Source organism: Meleagris gallopavo, chromosome 5 (assembly GCF_000146605.3).
Source record: "Meleagris gallopavo isolate NT-WF06-2002-E0010 breed Aviagen turkey brand Nicholas breeding stock chromosome 5, Turkey_5.1, whole genome shotgun sequence".
Taxonomy (NCBI): Eukaryota; Metazoa; Chordata; class Aves; order Galliformes; family Phasianidae; genus Meleagris; species Meleagris gallopavo.
Window position 1 is genome coordinate 14,730,098 of NC_015015.2, and position 16,891 is coordinate 14,746,988.

At 41.2% G+C, this 16,891-nt stretch overlaps 1 protein-coding gene across 2 annotated transcripts in view; it reads right to left on the reverse strand.

Annotated features, from left to right (window-relative positions):
* Positions 1–14,338, reverse strand: part of TSPAN4 (tetraspanin 4) — a 338,400-nt gene extending 324,062 nt beyond the window's left edge. The window contains exons 1-2 of one of the 2 annotated variants that reach the window (XM_031553462.1): positions 14,317–14,338; positions 10,346–10,439 (exon numbers count right to left, since the gene is read on the reverse strand). The gene's annotated coding sequence lies outside the window, so the exon portion shown is untranslated. Of the gene's footprint in view, positions 1–10,345; positions 10,440–14,316 lie in introns of those variants that run through there. The other variant, XM_019615427.2, reaches the window with a different exon arrangement.
* Between the last annotated feature and the right edge of the window lie 2,553 nt (positions 14,339–16,891).

Below are 16,891 nucleotides of genomic sequence, written 5' to 3' on the forward strand. Positions count from 1 at the left end.
GCACAGCCTCTCAAACTGTAGAAGAAACCACCTGAACACAAACAGAAAGATCCTGCAGAGCCAGAATGTGCGCCTCTGTGCTGCACACTAAACTTCGTCTATAAAACAAATGTGACTCAAGAGTGTGCCTCCTATTGCCGCTTCCATCAAGCCTCTACAACCAGCCTTGCTTTTCTTAGTAAATGGGTTTTGCTGCTTCCTAAAATGGATGTATTTATCATGAATAAAATCGAAAAAATTACTAGGGAGGGAAGCAATACTCAATGTACCACAGTCAATAAAAGAGAGAGGACGAGAAATATTAGCTGAAGGGTTCCAAGAAGGTTACAAAGCAACGAAATACTGGCTTTGACACAGGAAAAAATCCCCCTGAATACAAATGTGTACCGTACAGTGACAAAGAAGTTACGCTTACCTCAAAGGACAATAATATACTGTAGCACCTGAGGAAAGGGAGGAAGGCAGAAAAGAGAGGCAAAGCATGAACACAAAGAGAATAAGGCTACTGAAAAGTGTTTCATATAGATTCTTCTCCATCACAAAAGGAGATTTATACCTTTCCTTGGAAATTCAGCATTTAAGAAAGTAGACTCCGAAGTACGACTCCAGCATAATATACCTCTTTCCCAGTCCCTAGGGAGCTATGATACTGATTTACTGGTCAAAGAAATAAATGTGCCTTGGAGTTCTATACGAGGCACTTTTGCCTTTCTGAAGTTAATCCAGCTCTAAGATAGATAAGCAAAAGGCCAACGCTAGTGGAAAAATACCACAGAAAGTATTTGTTTAGATAAATGAGCTTTCTAAAGGCAATGCTCCTGTCACAATGGAAAAATTTTCAGTCACTTAAATAGAGAGATGGAGAATTAAAACAGAAGAAATTACAGCACACAACCTGCTTCCTGGGCACAAGGACGTGTCTGCTGGTTAGGGACAATGCTTTACTGAATACACCTAATAAGTTAAATTTAAAACTGTATGCATTTTATAAGGGATCCATTTGAGCCAATGTTGACATGAACTTCTGTCTAGTTGCCTAGACCACCGCTAGAGCTGACAGAGAAATAAGCACTTCCAGGGTAAAACACATCTCATTTTAAAGCAGTTGTCTAAAAAGGGGTCAGATGAACTGCATCCCAAAACATCTATTTCTCTTTACTGACTGGAAGATGAGCCCATATAACTCAGTCAAATGTGGACAGCAAGTCTCTAGGTATTTAAAGGTAATAGTGGATTCATTGCACTGACTGTCAAACTGATTGCAGCACCTAACTTGAGATTCAAGTACAGACATGGGTTTGCAAAAATGAATCCACTTTCTGCGCTGACTGGAAATTTTACTCCAGAGAATGCAAAGTCCTGAGTTTCTGTACGATCTATGTTACCAATTAAAATGAATCAAGATGTAGTCTTTACAGTTGCAGAGATAGCCTTTCAAATACACACAAAATGCAAATGAGAGCTACGCTATATTCCTGAGTCTGCAGATTAATACAAGCAGCACTCCACTGATGCTCAAAAGCATGAAAAGAGCCATCAGAGGAAAATTCTCAAGACAAGAGTTTTGCTTCTTCAAAATTCTCCCTTAAGTTCATGTCAGCAGGACTGTCCCTCAGCTCTTAATCCTTGGTTCAAATGCTGCTTCCAGGTGCAAAGGGGAAGATAAGACACAGCTTCTGTTAAAATAACTTTTTTTTTTTTTTAATAGGTGAACAAGGCAAGGGAGTCCTAAAATATAACTTAACAATGTGGACTGAAAGTGTCCAAATCTGCGCCCCAGCAGAAGAACTCATACAACTCTCACTGACCAGGGTCCCAGCTGAAGGGCCTCGGATGTCCCTTTACCACTTTCTTCTCAGGCTGCACAGCACTTTTGGTTAGAAGCAGGTAGCAAAAGCAATCTGCGCAGCCCACAGCCCCTCTGCTCACTTGCAAGGGGTTCTCTGGAAGAAGCACAGCCAGGACTGGTTACCACCTTCTCCTCATGCTACTCAGGACAAGAAGCCTCCTGTGTGCATGCTAGCATCTTAGAAGCATTAAATACCTCCAACACACCAACAGTACTGCATATAAAGATAGCAGAGCTCTCACCAGCCTATAACAAACTTTGTGTTCCCTTCCTCTGGAAGGGCTGAGCACAGCTAGCATGACATCTCTACAGAGGCAGGAGTATTTGTTAATGCAGCAGTCATTTATTTCTCTTTGGGAAATTAGGGACCATCTTTGTGTTCTGGAGTTGTACAGCACTTACATATCATGAGTTGCTTGCTATTTAAAGCTCGTGAATGGTTCTGTGGTGCAAACAAATCAGTCTTATTCAGACTAAATTGTAAACAGAAGGCTGTTTCCTTGCACATATTCAAAATTAAATATAGAGGGGGTTATGCTCATCTCTCAACTCAAACTAATCCAGACACTGACCACCAATCTTTGTCAAGGACAAATAACTATGCGGACATTGCATCATAACCCAGAAGCAGCTAATTATTAAAACTGAGAGATTACTCCTACCAATGCAAGTCAAGACTCCAGAAACATGTGGAGTATGTGAGAAACAGTCCAATCTAAACTTCAATTTCAAATGCCTATTTCTTTCCCTGCATTTTTCCAAGCTTCCACAGAGTATTTAAAAAAAATAAGCTGGTACAGAAATCAACTTTCTACTTCTGAATTCATATAAATTATGTAATTGCACTTTTAAAGGACTATAGCAAGTGACTAGAAGAGAACTGCACAATGAACTTTAGCATTACATTTGATATAGCAGAAGAATACATTTAAAAGCAGCAGCACATTTTTTTCTGTCCCTAAAAGCATGAAGAAAGGAACTAGAAGGTACTATAATTGTACATGTGAAAAATTATTCAAGGACAATAGGATGTACGGCAAGCTATTTTAATGGCTGAGTTTGTGACAAAGGATGCCCAGAGCACAAGAATGGGTGCCATCTAAGAGAAGATGAATACATTTAAAGATGGGGTGCTTTCTTAGCATACATATCAGATAAATTGTATGTGTAGACCAGTAAAGCAATCTAGCAGGACAAGCACACAGGCATTTTCTAGAGGCAAAAGCTTGTAATTGTCTAAGAATTTAATTATTATAAATAAAATTATGATCACGGAGGTTAAATGCTTGAAAGTATTTTGCCAAAGTCATTTAGATGTGGACCAAAACTCTGAAAGAATAAGGAGGAATAAGCAATTCATTTTCTCATGCTGGGATTTTCATTAAAACCCTCAAGGTAGCTTATATCCATTAAAAAATATAATAAAAAGACATAGGGTATCTACTTAATTTTAGGACAAATTAATGACTAGCAACCTAAGAAACTCTCAACTGTAAGAACTTTAAACTCAGCTATATAGCATCATAGAATCATTTGAGTTGCAGGGAATCTTTAAAGGCCACCTAGCTCAACTTGCCTGCAATGAACAAGGAAACCTACACTAGATCAGGTGCTCAGAACCCCATCCAGCCTGACCTTGAACATCTCCAGGGACTGGGCTTCCACCACCTGCCTAGACAACCTGTTCCAGAGCCTCACCGCTCTTATTGCAAGAAAAAAAGTTCTTCCTCAGAGCCAATCTAAGTATCTTTTCTTATACTTTGAAACCGTTTCCCCTTGACTCCGCTAAAGAGTCTGCTCATTTCCTTCTTCCTTTCTTATCCCCTTTAGATACTGAAAGGCCTCTATCAGGACTCCCGAGAACCTTCTCCAGGTTGAACAGCCCCAGCTCTCTCAGCCTATTCTCACAGAGGTGTTTCATCCTTGGTTCATTTTTGTGGTCCTTCTCCGGACATGCTCCAACAAGTCCACATCTCTCCTGTACAGAGGACTCCACATCTGGAAGCAGTACTCCATGAGGTCTCACCAGCACAGAGTAGAAGAACAGGACTACCTCCCTCACAATGCTGGACATGCTTCTTTTCATGCAGCCCAGAATACAGTTGGCTTTCTGGTCTGCAAGGGCTCACATCCAGTTTGCCAACCACCAGTATCCCCAGGCCCTTTTTAGCAGGGTTGTGCTCCATCTGTACATCCCCAGCTTGTATTAAATAGCAGGGGTTGCAGGTTCTCCTGGACCTGCTGCTCAAGTCTGTTTAGGTGACTCTGAATTGCATGCCGTACCCCAGCTTGGTGTCATCTGCAACTTGAGGGTGCACTTGAACCCACCATTGATGTCGTTGATGAATATGTTAAAGAGCTCTGGTCCCAGTCCTGACCCCTGACAGACACCAGGCATGTCAAGCATCTCCATTCAGACACTGAGCCATTTGCCACCATTCTGTGGGTAAAATAACGCAACCAGTTTCAGGTAGGTTTCAGGGGCAAACAGCTGATCTGCACTGGTCGCTTTGACTACCATCACTATAACTCCAACAGAAGAGCAGTCAGAGAACATGTCACCTCAAGCATTTAGGAAAGCACAGTCCCTCAGCTAGTCCAGGAATAGTGTCATTGCCCCTAGTTTAAAGGCAGATACAGGAAGCAAATGTGCAATTCACTCTCAGACAGGCAGAGAGCCTGCAGCACAGCCAGGTAACAAACCCCGACTTTGTACATGGCAGATTGTGCCTTGCTCACAACCATATCCTGCTGTTCTTCCATGCCAGATGAAGGGGAACAGCACTACACGGAACAGTGGGAGAAATCCCTCAAATCTTCAAGATATACAAACCCTGAAGGAATGCGCATTATAGAAAGATTTAGTTTGCTGGCATGAAATCAAACGCATAAGCCAAAGATTATTCACAAAGATCAAGACAACCTTCAAAGAAGTCAGAAATCCAGGGGGAGGCGAAGTATTTCCAAGTAGTTTCACTTTCCTCACACAAGCCAAGGAAGCTCAGAGAGGTCATAAATAATGGACTTTATTTTCATTCTTTGCATATACTCTTGCTGGTGCAGTGCCCAGTGTCATCCAGAGATGGAAGATAATAGTGAGCCATTTTTGGATACTGAAAGATACCTTAAAAGGGACCCGTTCTTGAAATGGGAGTGCTCAGACTCTGAAATTTAAATCCATTTAATTTACTGATTGCTTTACATAGTCTACAAGTAAAAGCGCTCTTACAAGAAAATTGGATTTCTGAACAGTAAAAGACTCAAGTGAACTAACAAAGAAAGGCATTTCAAGATGCACTGGCAAGATGTAGCCAATTCAAATTAAGGTACCTACTTAAACATCAAAGTAACCATTGACAGAACACCCCTAAAGTGGAAGGAGTCCCATTACGGATGTCTTCAAAGCAAGACCAGAAGATCCCTCTCAAACATGTGATCTAGCTTAAATCACAGTTGACATTTAGATGATGAAATTAGCAGTATTGAAAGCAGACCTTTCCCACACACTCGTTGTGAACAGTACTTGACACACTATAATTCAGAGATGATTAACTGAAATGAGAATGTGTACAGAAGTGCTGCTAAGAATAAGAGGCCTATCTCATGAGAGCTTGGCTTGTTTAAATTGGTAGAACACAGCCTGATAAGAGACAGGATTGGTGCAAATAAACTGGGGGGAGGAGGGAAGAAGCAAGGAACAAAGAGGCGTTTAACCCATAGGGTGATCCTGGTGCAGCCATGAGACAAGATAACTATGAACAGTTCTGTGCTAGAGATCAGAAAAAATCCAAGTATGGAGCAGTTGTTCTCTGTAGCAGCCTCCCAGTGGGAGAAGTGGAAAACAAGAAGAAAGCAGGTAAGAGAATCTGAAAGTCTGATGAAAGGACTCCTGCCTCTTGTTCATCTTCAGCAGTAGGGAGCCTTCCTTGGGACTGAGGATTGGAAAGTCAGGTTGTCTTTTCCAGCTCTGAACTCATACACAGTAACAGCAGCAAGAGGAAAACTAGGAACCCTCTGATGTGGGGGAGGGAGGGTAGATATGAAAGGATTTATTTTATTTCTACAGAAGATTTGGAGGTTTGCATTTTTTAAATAGACACAACCTCTGTTCTTCACCAGTACTCCAGCAGAGCTGTATTCAGAGGGAGGTGAGGCACTGGAATAGGTTGCCCAAGGAGGCTGTGGATGCCCCGTCCCTCGAGGCATTCAAGACCAGGCTGGATGTGGTTCTGGGCAGCCTGGTCTGGTGGCTGGCGACCCTGCACATAGCAGGGGGTTGGAACTAGATGATCATTGTGGTCCTTTTCAACCCAGGGCATTCTACGACTCAGGCCAGGAGAACACACAACAGGGTCAATACATACCAAGAAGAAATTATTTAGGAGACACAGTGCTGAGTAGCCTGTACACTCACATAACGTGAGCAGCTTTCCATTCTTACTTCACAGACATACTGTAGCAACAATCATTCAGCTCTCATTAATAGAGGGAGGAGAAGCCTTCAACAACTACTGAAGAACGAGCATCAAAGCCCAGGAGATTCAAGGTAATCAAGCAGCAGTGCTCTACACTGACCAGACAGCACTGGCTGCAAGGTTGTCAGTCAGTCTCAAAGGATTTGCACTTCTTTTTACAGATCAGATCTACAGGCTTCAGATTCAGCAACCCCTTATGTTCTACATGAAAATAAGTAATCACATTAAAAGTTAATGCTAAAGTCATATACTAGTAAGAAAGGTGCTAGTGCCTCTTTCTCTAAATCAGAAACTACTTACAAGAAACTATCAAAACACATATACTAAGACACAAGAGAGCTCGAATCCCCTCTCCATTGTGTACCTGTTAAAATGACTTAGTTCTGACCCTCACCTCCTACACATAGTCTTATTTCTCACCAAATATGCACTGGGATCTCATGGAGAAGATCTACCATTACTGCTTTAACAACATCTAAATGGCCCGTATCTTGCAACCTAGGAGCTACGAGAGAGTGAACTTGGAAACAACAAACCTTATCAGAGGTAACCAGAAAAAAAAACAAAAACAAAACAAACGAAAAAAAAACACACATGCATGGAGGAAGAAAACTCAACAGAAATCATAAGCATTCCATAACTGCCTCGCTGTCTCCAAGGCCCTCACTCTCCTCTTCGGCACACAAGGCTTCCCTCTCTGGAAAACGTAAAGTGACTCTTGTGTACTCAGAACTGTAATGCGAAAATGAAATTGTGTGCTGATGAACACAAAACTGATTTAATGAAGCAATTCCACCCTTCCTTCCTCCCAACTCCACCTTCTCCTCTGAGTAAGACATTTGTTTGTGTTAATAAGGAGGAGAAAAAAAGGCAAGCTAAAAATAGTTATTTTTGCTTTAAAGTTAAAGCTATGAATAAACCAGCTGAAACAGGAATGCAACTAATCGACCCTCCAAATTCCTACACTGCTTTCAGTTCTTCCAGACACCTTCATAAGGATCAAATACAGAGTTATTTCTGCAGAACAGCCCATCTTCCTGCATTTTCTAACTTTCTGGAATGAAGAGGAACAGCTTATGAGACTGGACAAATCACAGACATAATAAAAGATTTTTTAACTACCAGCATATTTTAAGATGGAAGGACACTGCTAGGAGTCCGAATTGAATAAAAAATTAAGAAAGTGAATGAAGTAAAAATTCCTGGCGCTTCCTTTATTGTGGAACAGAAATTACATTATCTCCTAAAATCCACCTTCCCATTAAAAAGCACTCACACTGTTATCCCTGCCTTAGACCCAAGTCACATCTCTCCCTTACAGTAATAAATGTCAACACTGGAAGAGCATGTGATCAGCCATCCTTTTCACCCTGGGCTGGGAGCCAAAGCATGGCTGGTGTATATCTCTGCAGCACAGACCCAAACAGATTTCTTTATTCTGTTCTGTACATCACATCATTAACAAGTAAGCAGATCAAGCCCCAAGGAGCATCCTTGCAACCTCAACATGTAAACTCAAACTTGATTTTACACCCTATTCCTTCTCACACCAGTGAGATTCAGGTAATGCCATAAGAGTCCTTAGTACTGTCCCAGCAACACAGATTGAAGCTGCTTGGCAGAGTTGCCTTTCATTTCCCTATTCCCAGTTTCCTATAGCACGAAGCATCACAGCATGCTGCCATAGATATTGCTATGGCATCTGATATGAGTTGCATTAAAAAAAACTAAAATTAAAAAAACCAAAAAACCAAAAAACTCACGAAGAAACCAAACATCTCTGGATGGAGAAAGGAAACGGCTTGCTTTCATCTCAGAGTTCAGAGGGAATGTTTTATAGCTGTCAATCCTATCAAGATGCTACTCATCGACACACCAGGGATAGCATCTATTTTGAGGTAGTCTGTGCAGCTATGAAATAATCAGTCTCGGAAAAGAGTGGTGACATTTGGAAAGCAAAGGTGAAAGTCTTTCCCACAAACCCAATGGGAAGCCAACGCATGACAGCCAGACCAGCTGAGTTAAGCAGACATGAGGACACAAGGCTAAGTATTCCAACACAGACACATGAACATGACCCTGAGAGCTGTTTGCATCCTTTGGTGTCCCGGGTTGAAGTGAATATTCTAACAGGTGGAGGCGAGATACACCTGGCACTTAGAGGAGGACAGTGGATGTCAGGATGCCATACTGACACCTCAGCATCACCGGCATGGTATGCAACCTTCCCTTCACTTCCCATCCATACACAGTCCTCATCATTCATTATGAAAAGGAAAAAAAGGAAACGTGCAGCCTCAGTGACAAGATCATGCTTCTTTTAGCAGAGGCAAAGTTCATTTGCAGATTTACATGACAACCTCAAAGGAGAATACAGAAATTGAGCTTCCCACAGCCTATCAATTTCTTGCAGTTAAAGCACTTATTTCTGCATTGTGTTAAATCAGAAATAAAAAGGAGCCAAGCTAACCACCTGATACAATATCAGAGTTCCATATCACACCAGCAGTAACTCCACTGCTCTTCCTCACAGAATAAGTAGAGGAACTTAAAGAGCTGATTTTTTATCACAACCATCAGGAAAAATAGCACTAATCAAGGTACACCATGGCCTTGATCAATATTCCTAATACATTAAATATGCATCTTAGAGGACACTTGCAGCACTAGAAGCAGTCTTCCAGTTGAGCAGCTACATTTCCTTTGACTCTGCTTAATTTCCAACTACTTTTGATTAAAACGATTACTTTCACTCAGTATTCAATTTCTAATAATTATTCTTCACTATATACACTACAAACTGCCTCCATCCTTCCAAAGGAACAAAGCTCACTAGACAATGCATTTTTTCAGTTTCTATATTTTATGTAATTTATGCACCGGCAGTATTTACAGAGGCTAGTAATACACATTGTATTCAATTCTCTTTCCTATATCCTTTTTGAAATCGTGGGGCCTTTCCTTTTAAAAAGTTGTTTCCTCCTGCTCTTGTCATTGTTTCTCAGGAAAACCAGTTTTCTGAGCATAAGTGCTTCCCTTTTACCCAATCTATGCCACCTCAATACTCAGCAGTATTTAATTGCACGTGTCTTCAGCTCCCTCAAGCACTTACCTTTTTTTGTTGTAGTTGTCCATTGAGTCCTCATGTTTTCCTCAAAACAAACATTTACACCGGCCTAGATTTACTCTTGCCCTTCTATGTGTGCAGATAGATTCCCCATATAAGGTACAAAACCAGAGACAGCTTTGAGAACAATTGTTGTCATTTTAAGCAGTGCAAAATATCACCTGAGTCTGCTCTACTGAGTTACTGACAGAAGGGAATTATTGACAAAAGCATCACAGACAAGTTATGCGGACATTCAGAGATCAGTGGTAGGACTAGAGAAGCATTTTCTTCACAGTGTTTTGTTTAGGTAGAAGTCAAAAATTTTTACTCCACTATTTTTAATATTTGGTATCCAAATAGCACTGAATCAGCCAGCTCTCTTACAGCCCTGAAAAAAAACCCAGCCTCTCATTTCAAAAGTACACCTAACAACAAATTCAGAAACACCACAGCACTCAGACACCCTCTCCTCTCTCCTGTCTCTGCCTATGACTACCAGCTATCAACAATATGATGTGTTTGCTTCTGGCACTTGGAACTAGCAGAGTAGTTCAATTTCCATTGGCTAAGCAACAACTTCTCTCATTTAAAGAAGTTTTCCTTCAGAAGCTGTTTGCAGGAACAGAATACTGTATCCAATTCTCATCTTGGTCAGTGGATGAATAACCAGAACAATCAAAGTATATGCTTATCTGTCAACCGCGTATCCCAAGCCACGCTGCAGGTAGCCACAGAAGTACTGCAAATCCAGTTTGAGGAGGACAAGTGTTAAATATCCATTTGGCTTGGAATTGGTAAATCAGTTTATTTTTTGTGGTAGTAAAGTGAATGAACAAGTTTTAGAGAATATTTTCACAGATTACAGTTCATAAATCTTCACTGGGGAAAATATAACATATAGGAGAAACTCACTGTGACTGGTGGTTTTACAGATGGTACAGACGGTGCAATTGGAAGTAGCGTTTGATTTTCCACACCAGTAATGGCCAGCCCTTCAATGACGCCTCTGCAAGAGACAAAACAACACATTTATGAGTAAAACAGGCAGGCAGTAATAAGGAGTCACGTCAGGAGCACTTTTCAATCCAGGATTACAGCTGCCTACTTCACAATGCTGTTCCCCCCCCCGTGTACTTCCTCACACACTCTTCAGCTTCAATCAAGTTTATCAATAAAATGAAACCTCAAGTCACCAAATACTGATTGACTTATTGGACATTTCTTCAAAGTTTGAAACTTTGACAAAGCATTTGCCCTAATCGATGGGGGTGGCTTATGCTGCAAATGACCACAAGCAAAAGGCATCTTCCAAATGGGAATACTAAAATTCCACAAAATTAAGCTGCACAGGGAAGAACACCAACACCACAAAGGGTTATAGCTATTCTCAAATACTTAGTAATGCTCAAATGCAACATCGGTGGTTCAGTGCGACCTCTGAAAGTAGGTAGTAAGGTCTGTAGTATAGACAGATTTCTTAAAAACAAGTCTTTCCTCATCCACTGCAGCTTTATCACAGCAGATGATGAATTACACTCCTTTTTTTGCCACAGCAATTTTGATGTATATTAAATGTTAAGTTTGGAACTGCAGAGATTTTTTAGCTAAGCACAATGCAGCACCCCTGTAACCTACTTAAGGTTAAAACCCAGCTCCTATAAACACACTGACATCTCTCCTGACAAAGGCTGCAATTTTTTTCCCCCATATTTCAAAGACATTTGGTCTGTAGACCAACTGTGGCTGATTTGCCTGTGTGACTTGTGAAGCTAAATAAAACAGAGAATCCTAGATCTCACTACTGCAGGTGCTGAATGCCACTATCTTCTTGATGGTCTAGAAATCCACATAACAGAAAGCAAGCTATATCTTTGGTATGTGAAGGAACATTGCTGTCTGACATTTCACTGCGACATAAATCAAGCAGTCCCCAGAGGAGCATCATTAATGCATTCCCTGGATGTTGCCTTATTTTGGTTTGAGTTTTTGTTGTTTTGTTTTTCCTCTCCAATCTCCCTTCCTTCTCCCTCCAAAGAAAAAAAGAAAAATAACCCATAAAGAATGAAGGAAGTGGATATCAAGTGTTTCTTGAGGAAAGCTGCCTGACAATTTTTAGATTACAAATATTTTTTTAAACTTGACAAATACCAGAAGCAACATCACCTTATAAGGCAAAAGACAGCTGAAAGCTAAATCCTTATAAGCCAGACTGACTCATAGCAGCAAAGATTCTTCCTAGAAAAACAAATCCAATCATCAAGCAAGAGCAAGTTAGAAGCTGAAGTAATAAGGATACCAACAAATCCCTCTTTCCCCATTACTACAGTGGGCTGGTGTTGACTGATTCAACAGGTATGCCTTGCTACTATGAACGATAAAATAAGCTGGACAGACTGCTGACTTGGCCCAGTCTGACCATGCATTAGAATACCTAGTGTGATGCTACACTAAGATCACAAGCACAGATGTACGAGATCACATCTTGCCGCCATCTTTTCATTCTATAGAAATACAGGAATAAGTACAAAAGCTGTACCTCTATTACAGTCACACATGCTTTCAACACAGTCTATGACCAGCTCTGGAGTTAAGGCAGAGAAGGTGCAGAAGCACAGACACAACAGTGTCTCCAATAAGCCCATGTGGTCACACAAAACTCAGTACCACCACACCTTCATCACTCCTGTTAAACAATGTCAGTGAAAACCAGGTCATGTAAGAGTACTCAGCCTCTAACCCTGCCTTTTCAAAGAGGTTGTTCATGCCATCAGAAGTACAGTAACACTAATCAGAGAGGTTGGTTTCAGTATGTTTCATGTAAATCTACTTCTCCGATATAGAAAACGTCCAAAATCTTCCTCTGAATGGACCCATATGGACCCATTACTGCACACGCAGTCATTGACCTACCCAAGGCACCAGCCCAGGTGGCTGTAGTTTCAGCAAAGGCCTCAGCACTACAAGCAGAGAGGCCAGGGCTCCATTTCCCTCCTCTCAGCCAGCAACCCACTGCAAGTGGGGTTCCAGGCAAGACATTTTGTCTGCCCTATCTCCACTTTCATTCTCAGGTCAATTTTTTTTTTTTTTTTTTTGTCTCCAGGGATAATCCAGGGATTGTCTTTTACAAGATGTTTATTTATTATGTGTTACTGAGTACAACAGGGCCTCAAAGCATTACATAAATAATAACAGGAGTGTCAGCTACAGTATAACTCCGACTAGTACAATACTGTTCCCCTCCTAAGCCAGCTATACCAGACATCCTCTCCAGAAGCCAGAGGCATGTGTTTAATCTCTCTGTCCAGGCCTTTGTTAAATGCTTCCTGGCTCTCTGATGTGCACGGTGCAACCTGCAGTCCATCTAAAGGGAAAAGTCTGACAACTCCCAAGTGTTTAGGAGATTTCTTCAGGCTCAATTCACAGGTTCTTAAGTGAGGAAATTACAGCTTTGCAGGAGAGGCTGAATCAAGTCCTAATGCTCAAATTCAAACTGTCTGATTAAAGACCTGCCACAGGCAGCTCAGCTTTCTAGGATCTGGGACACACTCAGCTAGGCAAGAACCCTGCTGCTCTCCAGTTTTCTTACTTTGAAACACCCTTACATTTTTGTGCTCTTCCCTGGACATTGCTTTGAGTTACTGTCAGACACAGAGGTTCAGATGACTCTGTTATGACTCAAGGAGGGCTGTTTCCTGATGGCTGTGTTTCTAGAAACTAGGTTTCTTGGCTGATGTGCAGAGATACAGAACATCTTTTTGTTGATTCCCTAATGCTGTCCTGAGTTTATTGGCAGTTCAGAGAAGCTAAGTAACAAAACATGCTAACATTACTTCAATTTGCATTTTTCTGAGCCTAATGAGCACATTCTACCATGCCACTGCTTTCACTCACCCTCTACATCTCAAGAGAAGACACAATCTGGCAGTTGTCCAGCTGCTCCCACTGGGGCAGCAGTTGTGAGAAACAGAACCATCACCAATGCAGACAGCAGTCCTGGCCCTACAAAATAGTAAAAGCTTTGCCTACTTGGCTCTTCCCAGGGGAGTATGACACACTGACTTTTTTTCCCCGTGTCTAGAGCTAGACATTGCCAGGAAGAGCAGGGAAGGGAAATTTCTGATTTCTGTCACAATGGCACACAGGACACACACAGGCAAAGCAAGCCAACTTCCATGTCCTGAAGGGAACATGCACAAACATCACATGCCACACAGATGAGGGTAGCAACTTCAATCAGGGGTAAGAGTCAGTTCCCAGTCTCTGCCCTTTCAACTACTGCAGCTATACTGGGACACTTACAGCCTGTAGTCTTGCTCATAACACAAAGAAACAAGCAAAAAAAAATAAAATAAAATAAAACCAGCCATTTTGTGAAGTCCTACTACATACCAGAGGCTATGGGAAATATCTTTTCAAGCAGATATGATCATTGCTTGCTTTTTGTTTGTAAGAGAAAATTAACAGAAATAAGTGTTGGAAAGTTTTACCCCTTCCATCACTACCTACTGCAAATATTTACATTTTTTTGCCCACACACACTCTTCCTCAAACAAAAATCTCACTTGGCACCTTGGTATCATTCTGTTTGGAATCTCCTCTTTTAATTCCTTTTGCTTGAAGCAAGGCATCTCCTCAGCCTCACAAAAGACAATTTGCATCTTTCCCCCATACTCATGCCCAGCACCGTGTACACAAAAACCAGCAAAGCTAATAGACAAGCACTGTATCTGCTCAAGTTTCAACGTGTAAATTAACTCTCCTAAAAACCCTCTATCTGTTGGGTATTTGTTTGCTTTGTTTTAATCTATAGAGAGATTATATTTTACATGTACATATATAAAAATATGTAACTACATATTAAAAAATTAAATACTGATACTCACTTCAGCCTCACAGCAGGTTGAGAACAAGAGCCGAAAGTCAGCCACAGGAAGCTAAGGAAAGTCTGGAAGCTTCTAAGGAAGCTCCTTACATCAGCATTAACCTTGACAATTGTATTCCTACATCTGCTTCTCTCATTACCAAGGGCCCTGGATTGATTTTGTTCTTCAGAGTTGCTCTTTACAAGGTCCATAGTATCTGCCTATAACATACTTGCATCTCAGTTTCCTTGAGTAAACACTAAACTCGATGAAGCTCCAGCTCATAGCTACATCCCCAATGCCAAGAGACAGCACAGAGCTGCAAACATTACTGATGAACTGTGATCCTATACTCTTTCGAGATCTATGTACAACTAAAGAAATTTCTTCTCCGTCCAAGATTAAAGCCCCAGGGGATATTCTTCTTTCACCTTTGCTTTACTCAATGACAGTTACAGAACCTAGTAAACAGACAAGAGATCCTGTTTATTCAGAAGCAGCTGACTCAGAGTACAGCTACATGGCTGGCCAACTGCAAGATATTTTACCACTTTTTACTCTATTGTATGCCTTACTGTAACACTAGATGGACACTTTCCAGCACTGTATTAAGCAACATAACCATGTGTCACACGTTTAATCTTTTAGCAGTATTCCCAGATAGAATTACATGGCCTGGAATATTCATTTGAAAAGGTTTTAAGTATTTTCATTCTGTCGGTGTTAGCAAAGGCATCTGTGCTCAGTGCTTAGCACTGAAAGCTGAAAGATCAGTGATCCTTGTTTTCTGTTCCCCTGCCTCAGTCTGATCCATGAGAAAGTTTCCTTCTTCCCAAGTATAGAGCAGAAAGGTGAGGAAGTTCTTACACGCATTGGGCACTCTAGATACAGTCAGCATTGAACAATCCATCCCATGGCTAGGATGTGAATTGAGAAGGCCAGCTTATCTTTAACTAGGCAAACCTACATGGGAGGCAAAAGGGTAGCAGATTCCTCAGTATTTTTGTATAGAGTGTAACTTCAAGAAACTTAAAGCTATCTGTGCTATTATAATTAAATAAGTTGCTGTGGGACCAGAAATTGTTAATGACCGTAAAGTAATATGTGAAATCCAGCATGTTGGGCTAGATCATTTATTGAAGTTCCCAGACATGGCTATTATTCTCTTCTCCCTAGGCTTGCACAAATGTGGCTATGGAACTGTGAGCACCCAGAGGGAACAGCACCAAACTGAAAGGGCTGCTTGCAACACAAAGCCATCCAGCCTCAGCCACCACAGGGCACATTATGACCCACATGAGCAGCAGCTCTCCTTCTGTGCTGACTGTTCATTCATAATTCAGGCACTATTGTGACATATGCTAATAATAAATTAGCTTCAGTGATACTAAATATACCAGGTGATTAAAAGCCCAAAATATAAAACCTTGGCTAAGATCAGCAATTTAAAACTTGGTTTTTGGTCTTACTAGAATTGGAGTAGTGGTGGTTTGGTTGTTTTTAAAATTTTCACTTTATGTCAAGTTGCTCTGGGAAGAAAATTGAAACCCAATTGAAATTTGCAAAAAGCATCACCTTAACCAACTTTATTACCTGTACTACCCCAGCCCTGATAGCTCAGTAGGAGAAGAAAGTTCACCCGAACAGATTTTACATGTACAACTGTATTTAAAAATAGTTCCCTCTACAGTGAAAGAAAGCAAGGAAATGTGGCTGACTCTCTCACTCCAGTACAGCTCTCACATTCCTTGGCTTCATTTTTTCTTCAGTCCCCTTACGGCCCAAGCTGCACAGCATTTTCAATTCCCAATCCATCTCATAATGTAAGTTGCTCATGGCACAACTGAAACCTGCTGAATGACAAGTACTGTCCCTATACCTGTAGAATAGGCTGTTGCTTTCACCAGTTGTCCTGATATTGTGGTAAACTCTTTTTCCAGACTATTAAGCTATTGATTTCCTGTGGTTCAAGCACTTGTTTTCCCTTTAAAGCCCTAGCCAGACCTACGCCTGTTCATAATTTTTAATTCAAGGGCTATTAAATAAAGAAAATTTAAGTCTTAATTTGACTTGCTATTATTTCAAATTCACCATTAAGTAGGTTTTTTTTTCAGATAATGTATTTAATTTCATATACAGTCACCCACAAATAGAGACGCAGCACTGTTTAAACGCATCCATTTCAGTGCATGCTCTGTCATCTTAAAGCTGTTCCAGGGCTTCAGAAACACAGGATGTTTATTAAAAACATGACAGGTGTTTAGCTCCTAAAATACACTAGACAGAGCCAACTGTCTCTCGCTTGTCTTTAACTAGATATCGTAAGTATTTCCAAAGGAGGTATTCCAGTTCCTAGAGAGCTGATATCTTTCTTCTAGTATCGCAGTATTCCATACGCTTGTCCCTGCCACCCTTATGAGCAGGAGGAGGGCTATCCACCCTACACTGTAGAGAGTATGGACCCAGGACACTGGGAGGAAGGAACACCAGCAACAGCAGGATGCTTCCCACTGCCCAGGCAAAGAACAAGGCACAGGAAGTGCTCTGAGCAAGGCTAACACAGCACTGCCAGAGCAACCTGACAGCCTGTTAGCTA